Consider the following 8,850-nt stretch of genomic DNA (forward strand, 5'->3'; position numbering starts at 1 on the left):
GTCTGATTGTTTTGGTGACCGTAATCCTACACCGGAGCATGTCCTCTAGATCCATAGATGGACCTAGTCGTGCCGGCCTTTTTGTTCCTAAGCTCACGTAAATTGTGTGTGGCGTTAGTAGCTGCTCTATCGCGGTCGTGAAGTGGTTGGTCCGGCCGATTGGCCGTATTGTTCTTCCGTGGAATGGCTTCATCGTCGAATTCGGGCAGCAGCTTGCGCTTTGGGTAGCTCTTTGTGTGGCGATCGTCACCATATTTTTCTTCAGTGTCTAGCACTTTATTCCATCTGCGGTTGAGCGTATCCTGCGCGGCTTTAAGCCTTTACTTCTGCTTCTTTAGGCTTCTCGCAGTGGCCATAAGCCTTCTGTGGAGGTTATCTCGCTCCAAACATTTTTCCGGGATGATGAATGCATCGTCGTCCGGACTGTACTCTTCTACAGGGGCAGGTTGATGAGTTCGGCCCTCGGGATCGCTGTGATCGGGCGTCTGCTCCGGGCTGTGTTCGACGTGACCTGGATCATCCTGCTCCATCGCTGGGTCCATATGGTCGTTGTTGCCTTTGGAGTTGACTGGGGTGTCGATTTTTCTAGTGTTGTTATCGCTATTTTTTACTGTGGCTGGACTTAGAGCGGCGCCTACGCCGTCATTTTGGCTTTTGTTCGGAGGGTTTATCCTCCGTTGTGTCCTTTTTGTCGCCTTTGTCCTCCTTAGGCGTGTTCACCATGTATATATCATATGATGAGGTGGTACTCCAGCGACCCGTGGGCGGTGGTTCCAAATCGTCCCCTGCGCCGACGTCCATACCGGCAGTGTCATCGAAGTCAAGCATGTATGTTAGGTTGTCGACAATGGCTATTAAGTGGGTGGTGGGTGGGCGGAGATTTTCTTTGTCGTCCAAATCCCCCCGAGCCGGATATAGTTCGGCCAAGAGTCCTCTGACAAAGAGAGAGACCTTAGAGAGTTTAGCACGCCACCAAAGGGTGGGTGCTGAAAGATATCCGCGGCGGTGAACTCCATGATTTGTGCCCAATCAGCTTCGATGGGCATGGATGCGCGCGGTCCTGGACCTACAGCCGGAAACAAGTCCGGGGGTCCAGCGACACAAATTTCCTTAGAGGTGGAGTCTGTTTTTGGCTCTACCGCCGATGAGTATGCGGCCTCCGGGGCGGGGTCCATCCACCCATCTCCGGACGACGCGATCTGCCCCGGATTTAGGTCCGGAGCTACTGCAGGTGCGATATCTCGAATATTGTCTGACAGCAGATCTGAGCCGTGCTCGTCGTGACTGTTCGGTGCTCCTAGCGTAGGCCTGAATCCGTCGAAGATCAAGTCTCCGCGAATATCGGCCGTGTAGTTCAAGTTTCCGAACCTGACCTGATGGCCAGGGGCGTAGCTGTCGATCTGCTCCAGGTGGCCAAGCGAGTTGGCCTGCAGTACAAAGCCGCCGAACACGAAGATCTGTCCGGGGAGAAAAGTCTCACCCTGGGCCGTGTTGTTGATGATTGAAGGAGCCATCAAGCCTTGCGGTGATGACACAGAGGAACTCTCAATGAAAGCACCAATATCGGTGTCAAAACTGGCGGATCTCGGGTAAGGGGTCCCGAACTGTGCGTCTAAGGCTAATGGTAACATGAGGCAGGGGACACGATGTTTTACCTAGGTTCGGGCCCTCTTGATGGAGGTAATACCCTACTTCCTGCTTGATTGATCTTGATGATATGAGTATTACAAGAGTTGATCTACCACGAGATCGTAGAGGCTAAACCCTAGGAGCTAGCCTATGATTATGATTGTTCTTGTCCTATAGATTAAACCCTCCGGTTTATATAGACACAGGAGGAGGCTAGGGTTACACATAGTCAGTTACAGAGAAGGAGATCTAACATCCAAATCGCCAAGCTTGTCTTCCACGCAAAGTAGAGTCCCATCCGGACACGGGACGAAGTCTTGAATCTTGTATCTTCATAGTCCAACAGTCCGGCCAAAGTATATAGTCCATCTGTCCGGATACCCCTAATCCAGGACTCCCATAGTCGTTGTGGTTCTTCTCTTTGTGTCCAGGCTCTAGGTGAAGACATTTTTTCGGTGTGCACTCATCAGAGACGATGCTCTTTGCTGTTCTCCCTTTTGAGGGTGTTGTCGTGGAGTTTAGGTGTGCTAGGTCATAGCGTGGAGGTGTTTAGTTCTTCCAGTGCTCGTTGCAGCTGGAAGACGATGAAGACTTTGAAACCATTTTAGGCATGATTTTCAATGATGATATTCTACGCCCTAGGAGAGGATCGCAGTTTGGCCACATACACGTCAACCGTGATAGAGCGGAGGGCAATGCCAAGATCATGAGAGACTCTATCTGGAGAAGTACTTTTGCCGGTGCTTTTGGATGCACACAAGTCTTTTTTCTGGCCATTACAAAAGCCATTGAGAAGTATGATGACTGGTTCAAGCTCTGGAGAAATGCAAGTGGAAAGATAAGTGCAAGCCCTCTGATGAAGTGCATTGCGGCTGTTCGAGTCTTCGCATATGGGTGTTCGATCGATGCCGTTGACGACTATGTCCGCATTGGTGAAGACACAATATTGGAGGCCGTTCGAAGGTTCACTAAAGTAGAGATCGATGTCTTTGGACCTGAGTACTTGAGAGCACCCACCGAGGAATACACCCAGAGTCTTGTGACAGAGAGTGAAGCAAGAGGATGGCTAGGGATGCTTGGATCACTCGACTATATGCACTAGACATGAAAAAAATTGTCCTGCAGGGTGAAAGGGTCACAAAGGCCGTTGCAACGATCCAACGATCATTCTTGAGGTAGTTGCATCAAAGGTTCTTTGGATATGGCATTCATTTTTTGGTTTGCCTGGGTCTCACAGTGACTTGAATGTGCTATTAAGATCATCACTATTTTTAGGCTTATTACAGGAGATGCTCTTACTTGCAACTACTCGGTCAATGGACACAACTACTTGATGGGTTACTACCTTGCGGATGACATCTATCCATCATAGACCATAATAGTCAAAATAATTTTGCGCCCAAAAGGTAACAAAAATAGCCAGAAGCTATTAGGAAAGATACGGAGAAAGCCTTCGGTGTCCTTTAGAAGCATTTTGCAATTGTTCGTGTCGAGTACCGAAGCTCCAAGGTTTTATGACAGATCATGACTTGTTGCATCATGTTGCATACACATGATAAGCCTTCGGTGTCCTTTAGAAGCATTTTGCAATTGTTCGTGCCGAGTACGGAAGCTCCAAGGTTTTATGACAGATCATGACTTGTTGCATTATGTTGCATACACATGATCATCGAAGACGAGAGGAAGATGCCTAAGAACTTTCGGTACCGAAGCTCTAAAGTTTTATGACAGATCATGACTTGTAGATCATGTTGCATACACATGATCATCGAAGACGAGAGGAAGATGCCTGAGAATTTTCGGTACATCACCAACGAAACTCTGGTCGAGGCAGAGTATGATCCAAATAGAATCCATCCTGGCATTCCTTGAAGAGCATCACTGATCCAAATAGAACCCTGGCTTTCCTTGAAGATCCAAATAGAATCCTGGCATTCCTTAAAGAGCATCGCAAAATCCTTAGAGCATCTCCAACAGCCGCGCTATAAACGTGTCACGCGAAAAAGTAGTGGTTTTAGCGCGTGCGCTACCGTTCCCGGCGCTCCAGCGAACGTGCAAAAACCGCATGCGCGGCATATGTAATTCAGCACGCGGGCGGAAACGCCATCGCGCGCCGCTTATTTGCTGCGCCCGCTCTCGCGCGCTGGACTCTCAAGCACTCGCACCCAACTCCACCTACCCATCCAGCCGCGCCGCCGCCGCTGTCGGTGTCAAAACCGGCGGATCTCGGGTAGGGGGTCCCGAACTATGCGTCTAAGGCTAATGGTAACAGGAGGCAGGGGACATGATGTTTTACCCAGGTTCGGGCCGTCTCGATGGAGGTAATACCCTACTTCCTGTTTGATTGATCTTGATGATATGAGTATTACAAGAGTTGATGTACCACGAGATCGTAGAGGCTAAACCCTAGGAGCTAGCCTATGATTATGATTGTTCTTGTCCTACGAACTAAACCCTCCGGTTTATATAGACACCGGAGGAGACTAGGGTTACACAGAGTCGGTTACAAAGAAGGAGATCTAACATCCGAATCACCAAGCTTGCTCCACGCAAAGGAGAGTCCCATCCGGACACGGGATGAAGTCTTGAATCTTGTATCTTCATAGTCCAACAGTCTGGCCAAAGTATATAGTCCGGCTGCCTGGATACCCCCTTATCCGAGACTCTCTCAGTAGCCCCTGAACCAGGCTTCAATGACGATGAGTCCGGCGCATAGATTGTCTTCGGCATTGTAAGGCGGGTTCCATCTCCGAATACTCCAAAGTAAATCTCAAACACTTAAATCGTGTCCGGCTCTGCAAGACGATCTTCACATACCACCGTAGAGAGAACAATATTCTACAAATATAATCTGCTGACAACTTTAGATAACGTGACATCACACCATGGCCGAGTCATTATTCCAACCGTTTTTCCACAACCAGCCACTGCACATATTGCAAGGCGGTTTCCTCGGCACGTATTGTCGAAGCAGAGACCATGTCACCTTATCACGGGATCCTCATTAATACGGGTACGGGTAACCCAACCGTGCCATTTAACGTGGCGCTCGGAAAATAAGCGATTTCATCAGGCAAGCAGGGAGGCGCACAGTTTTCGCCACCTCTATAAAGGGATAAGGATCTCCCATTTTTACCCACGCCTTCTTCCTCCTTTGCTCATCCATTCTCGCACTCTCGAGCCCCAGCGCCCAAGTTCTCACCTTCTCCGTAGGACCATTCGCAGCATGTCCGGAGCGGGAGGCAAGTGGATGGCCTCCTCCGTCACGGAGGAGGACATTACCAAGCTTCGGGCGGCCGGATACCTGGCCAAAAACATCGTGCATAGGCTTCCAGCGGAGGGACATATCACCCCCATTCCAAAATCTCGGGAAAGAGTAGTGTTCCTCTCTCATTTCGTCCGCGGACTAGGATTTCCACTCCACCCCTTTGTCTGCGGGCTCATATTTTACTATGGGCTGGACTTCCATGATCTAGACCCAAATTTCGCCCTCAACATCTCGGCGTTTATCGTCGTGTGCGAGGACTCCCTCCGCATCAAGCCCCACTTCGGCCTGTGGCTACGAATCTTCTGCGTGAAGCCGAAGATCGTAAGCGGCCAACAAGCGGAGTGCGGAGGCGCCATGGTGGGCAGGATGCCCAACGTTACTTGGCTTGACGGCTCCTTTGTGGAGACCGTGAAAGGGTGGAAATCGGGGTGGTTCTACATCACCGAGCCGCGCGACGCCAACTGGGCGACGGCCCTCGAATTCCGATCCGGAATCCCCATGCGGCTCACCTCCTGGGAAAAGAAGGGCCTGGCCTGGGGCGAACCTGTGGAGCTGACAGGACTTCAGAACTGCATCAATAACATGATGGACAAGAAGATCAAGCTTGTCAACGTGGTCCAGGTTATGCTCTCCCGCCGGATTCTTCCGTGCCAAAGACGGGCATTCAATCTGTGGGAGTTCGATTCGGCCGAACACCAGACGCTGCGAGGGCTTTTCGGCACGACGCATAAGGACATCTGGAAGGTGTTGTTCAAGGCTACCGAAGTACCCCCTCCCACATCCGAGGACCGCGGACTCAGCGCCATGCGGCTCGCCAATCCGGTAAGTTCTTTGGTCATCACTAGATGTACCTTTCCCAGCATATTCGTGGGAGGATTTTAAGTCACCATGTTTATCGAATCAAGATTACATGGTGACGGCGGAGCGGATCGACTGTCCGTCTCCGCTGCCGGAAGATCCAGCAACCGCACTCCTGGCGGAGATGCTAGTTCCGGCACCTTACAAGGCGCTGGAGAAGAAGGCGAAAAGAAGGCCACGGGGACCAGGAAGGGTCTCCGGCGCAAGGCTGCACCAGACACCTTGTCCGAAGACGATGAGGCGCGCTCCTCCCACGAAGGGGAGAAGAAGAAGAAGAAGAAGAAGAAGAAGAAGAAGAAGAAGAAGAAGAAGGCCGCCCCATCCGGGGAGGCCGAAGGGTCTAAGAAAGCGGCCGTGGAGACTAGGAAGGGTCTCCGGTGCAAGGCCGTAATAGACTCGTCGTCCTAGGATGGTGAGGCAGATTCCTCCCGCGGATACGGGGGGAAACATGAAGAAATTCCTCCTCCCCGCATTGGGGAGGAGAAGAAAATAAGAGCTTCCCCACAGGGGGAGGCTAGGACGCCGAAGAAGGGAAAGGCTTCCCTTCCGGATCACTCCACCACAGCCGCCTACAGCGAGGAGGAGTGGCTGCCCAGGGGCAAGCCCCTGGCGAGATCGTAAGTATCCGCACTCTGTAATACTTTTTGTGCGGCTTAACTTCATGGTTTGTTATAACGCCGAACGCGCATATGCAGTCCGACCAGGTCCCATCTCGAGGTACCCTCTTATGATGGGTCTCTAAGTGATTCGGCGATGAACTCGCTCCCGATGGCCACCTACCCTCGACCCGCGGATGACACTGAGGTGTTATCCCAAAGGATACCGGAATAGGGGGTGTCGCTTCTGGAGACGCCCCAAGGCGAAATTCCAGATGCCGGGCACATGGGGGGTAAAATCCCCATAGGCTATGCTGATGAGAGCCGCAGCAAGTCGGGCCCCCAGCCGGACACTGCAGCGGAACCTCCAAAGGTTCCGGATTCGGGTAGGCAGCCTCTCGCTAAGGAGGGCGAGCCGACCGTGCCGATGACCTCCGTCGCTCCGGAGGTGTCGGATAGTCTGCTCGAAGTGCTTCGCGGTGCTTCCATTGGTGAAGAGCACCATACTCTTATGAGTACGGTGATTCAGAAGGTTCGGTCCGCCAAAAGTGGATTGACCGAAGCCTGCACCAGCCTCCTAATAGGCTTTGAGGTAAGTAATCAAAAGTGTGAGAAATTATCACCCAATAGACAGTAGCCCCTGATACTCTATTTGGTGTTCGGAAAGAAAAGCCAAACGGAGGGTCAACGCTAAACCGCATGAGTCTAACAGTATGTGTCGATGTGAATAAGCAGGCGGTGCTGCTTGCCGCTGCTTCCCGCACATCGGAGGTCGCCGGATTCGAACAGGACCTGAAGCAGTCTGAAGAGGAGCTCAGCCTCACGAAGAGGCAGCTCGAAGAGAACAAATGTAAGTGATACCCCGTCCATGTGTCATATATAGGAGAAAAATTGGTGACGCTAACAAAAAGCATCATGATTTTTTAATAGGGGCCACGACCGAAGTGGTGGCCCTGAAGAAAGCGCTATCCGAGGCCGAAGACAAGGCGGCCACTGAGCGTATTGAGCGTGAAAAGCAAGATGCTAGGGTGGGCGAGGTACGGCAAGAGCTCTAGGAGTTCGGCAAGAAGTTCGAGTCCTTGGAGCGTGACTTCAAGACGCAAGAGTCTAAGCTTGCAAAGGCCCTTCAGAGCGCGAAAGACACCAAGGCCGAAGCCCAAAAGGCCCAACAGAAAATCCAGGCGGCCAAGAAGATAGCGGCAGGTAAGGCATTCATTATGCAAAGCAAGCATGTGGAGGAGACATTTCTTTTACTTACCCGAATTCGGAGCTCTCTAGGGGCATTCGCAGATCTGCCACGCAGCATATCGGATGCCACGGAGTTCTACCGTGCCGAAGAGGGGAGATCGACGGAGAAGCTGTTCTGGTCCTAGTATACTGGAGCCGAACACCCAATGCCTCTGAGTGACCAACTGAAGCAATTGATCGAACTCCACAGGGCGGCCGAACTGGCCATGAAGGACCTCATAGTCGGGATGTGGCCTGGTGAGCCCCTGCCCGGCAGCTACTTCGGCCTTATAAAGCGGATGGTAAATGCCTGTCCGGGGCTTGAAGTTACCAAGCAATCCGTTTGTATTGAGGGTGCCCGCCGGGCCTTTGCCCGTGCGAAGATGCATTGGGCCAAGCTGGATGCAGAGAAGCTGGTGAAGGATGGACCGGCGGAGGGCAAGGCGCATCGCTACCCCGAGAAATATTATGATGGCGTTATGAAAGGTGCTCGCCTCGTGGCCGATGAATGTACCAAGGACATAATCTTTGAGTGAATGTACTCATGTCGTCTTTGTAATATGAAAACGAGTTTGTTTGCACTATACGGCGCTTTGTTGATTTAAAATATTACCTTCTGTGCGGCTGTTTATAAAATTCTGAAAGTAGGCCAGTCGTCGGCTTCCGCCCCCACGTAACTAGTATTGGGGTGTTCGTGGAAAACTCAAGCACTCTTTATCCAAAATTTTGGTCCTTTAAGGAGGTGTTTAGCGCAGCGAACAAGGCAATCGGACTATGTGGCTTTATAACTCTCACTTAGCCATAGAAGTCTACAATTTTAAATTTCGGCGAAGCCCCTAGAATTCGGAAGGCCGAATTGGGGCGCTATACACGCCTAAATCGGACAAGGCCGATTCCTCGCCTGAAACGGAAAAAATCTTTAAGGATTTAAGACATCTCGAACAGCGAATAGCTCTCGCCGCATCATGACAGTCAGTTTTCGGCTTTCTCTACTGAGGTGCTCGTCTGGAAGAACTGGGACAAATCGCAGTGTTGGGGAACGTTGCAGAAAATAAAAAAATTCCTACGGTTTCACCAAGATCCATCTACGAGTTCATCTAAGCAACGAGTGAAGGGAGAGATGCATCTACATACCACTTTGTAGATCGTGAGCGGAAGCGTTCGAGAGAACGGTGATGATGGAGTCGTACTCGCCGTGATTCAAATCACCGATGACCAAGTGCCTAACGGACATCACCTCTGCGTTCAACACACGTACGGAGCGGATGACGT

Source organism: Triticum aestivum, chromosome 3B, assembly GCF_018294505.1.
Source record: "Triticum aestivum cultivar Chinese Spring chromosome 3B, IWGSC CS RefSeq v2.1, whole genome shotgun sequence".
In the NCBI taxonomy this organism is placed as follows: Eukaryota; Viridiplantae; Streptophyta; class Magnoliopsida; order Poales; family Poaceae; genus Triticum; species Triticum aestivum.